This window comes from Cyprinodon tularosa, unplaced genomic scaffold, assembly GCF_016077235.1.
Source record: "Cyprinodon tularosa strain WSP-4 unplaced genomic scaffold, ASM1607723v1 ctg1379, whole genome shotgun sequence".
NCBI classification, from domain to species: Eukaryota; Metazoa; Chordata; class Actinopteri; order Cyprinodontiformes; family Cyprinodontidae; genus Cyprinodon; species Cyprinodon tularosa.
This window is the reverse complement of record NW_024038199.1, coordinates 76,537-78,501: the sequence shown is the minus strand read 5'-3', so window position 1 is coordinate 78,501 and position 1,965 is coordinate 76,537. Positions and strand designations below refer to the sequence as shown.

The 1,965-nt window shown below is 41.1% G+C and overlaps 1 long non-coding RNA gene across 1 annotated transcript; it reads right to left on the bottom strand.

Moving 5' to 3' along the window:
- Positions 1–324: 324 nt before the first annotated feature.
- On the bottom strand, positions 325–950 carry LOC119778742. The gene is made up of 3 exons (XR_005280120.1): positions 810–950; positions 465–721; positions 325–397 (listed from the first exon to the last, which is right to left on the bottom strand). It is a non-coding gene; the product is annotated as an uncharacterized LOC119778742 (long non-coding RNA).
- Between the last annotated feature and the right edge of the window lie 1,015 nt (positions 951–1,965).

The window sequence follows — 1,965 nt, the reverse complement described above, 5'->3', positions numbered from 1 at the left end:
TCGTTTTTTATTATGTAATTATATAACTATTATAAATATTATTATTATGGAACAAATGAGTTCAGTCGTGAAATAGTGCTAATATTTGGATACCTACTGAATCATCGTTTTGATTGCATCCAGCAGATCCTGCCATTCTAAACTGCTTTAAATGTATCAAACATGTTGAGTTTTGGCCAATTGTGTCTCATTGGTTCAGGGGGCTTCGAAATTGCCATCTCTATGTAATGCTGAAACACTCTCACCACTGGCTAGTGTCATGTTCGGATTAATGTGTCTAACCCACATGCAGAGCACTCGGAGGCAGATGAAAAAGTTAGAAGATTTATTAATATTAAATGTACAAAGTATGTTCAGATCCAAGAGGGGGCTTGACTGGTCACGAGTGGGTTCACTGCTGAGGAGGACAGAGAGATTAGTGGAGGTCCAGGTCTTTTGCTGGTTGTGAGTGTTCAGGTCTGTACCTGTTCGGAAATGGAGCAGAGCTGAAGAGGGGGGAACCTTGAGGGTCCAGAGGTTGTCGGCAGGCTGAGGGCAGAGGCCGAGGCAGAGCTTACAGAGTGCAGGCAGATCACTGATTGAGTTTTCCTTCCAGTAATCTTCTGAGAGCGGGCAGGCAGGTACTTGACTGAGGCTGCTCTCCAGAGTCCTACTGAGAACGAGCAGACAGATCACTGGCAGAGAAACTCTCCAGAGTTTCAGGTAATCAGGCAGGATCAACCTGGGAAGCAGAGAGGAGAAAACTGAATCAGGTTTGGTTCACAAAAGTCAGAGACCACAGACAGGCAGGTTGGCTCAGGCTTGCTAACCGTTACTGGCAAACACTCTGGCACTGGAGTGAAGCCCTCCGCCTCCTTAAGTATGGATCTCCTGATGAGCAGATGAGAGGCAGGTGGTGTGGTCGGCTCATGCTCCAGGAGATCTTGTGCGCCCTCTGGTGGAGAAAGTGGACAAACCTCCAGATCCCAACAGCTAGTGAGATAATCTCGCCTGATCACACTGCCTCGTGAATAATCTCACTGGCTCTGACTCGAGAATAATCTGGCCCTGATGACTGGTAGCAGTCCGTTTAAATAGATGTAGTATTGGAGTATGAGCAGTATTGAGAAACTAGGTGGAGCTAGGCAGGTGACTGAAATGAGTAGTTAAGCCAGTCATCAGTGCCAAGATCTTGACAAAGGGTTATAAATGAGGAAGATTCTGGCAAGAAATGACTACTACTTGTGTTTACAAAGTCATATTTTAGGTACTTATTTTCTACATTTTGAAATAAAAAATGTTTTTTTGATAAATAAACAACTTAAGTCCTTAAATTGAAAATATTAAGATTCATATTAGAACAATAGAGCATGTTTTCCCTTCCAGACAAAGTGAATTAAATGACCTGAGCAGTTTAAAAAAAGAAACATGTTGATTGTTTCGATGAGTTTCAAAGGTGTAAAGGTGGTTTAGTCAGAAATAAAGAAGAGGTTTTTTATGTTTGTGCATTTTTTTTAGAATCACAGACATTTAAATTATCTAACAGTTCAGATGTAGGACCTTTGGTTGATGATTAGGATGATGTCAATTAATTTCCTAAATCAATTCTATCCAACCTATTTTTTTTTTTTTGCTATAAACAATCTTACTGCTATTTCTGTAGAATGGTGGGAACCAAACCCAAAATGCATGGGGTGCAAAGGAGGAGTCACACCACCTTAAGATGTATAATGAACTCCTTTTCAACACATTTTTTTATCACCTTTGAAAACTCTGGTAGGTACTAATTGTTCTATAATTCATTATTTTAGTTTCATCAACACACGGAAAAATTTGAGTCACGGTGGCCATCTTCCAGTTCTGTGGCACATTGGAGTGTTTTATTTACAGATTGATTAAATGAGGGCTACTCATAGCAGCATTGCTGCCTTGCAGCAAGAAGGTTCCGGGTTTGATTCCCGGGGTCTTTCTGTATGGAGTTAGCAT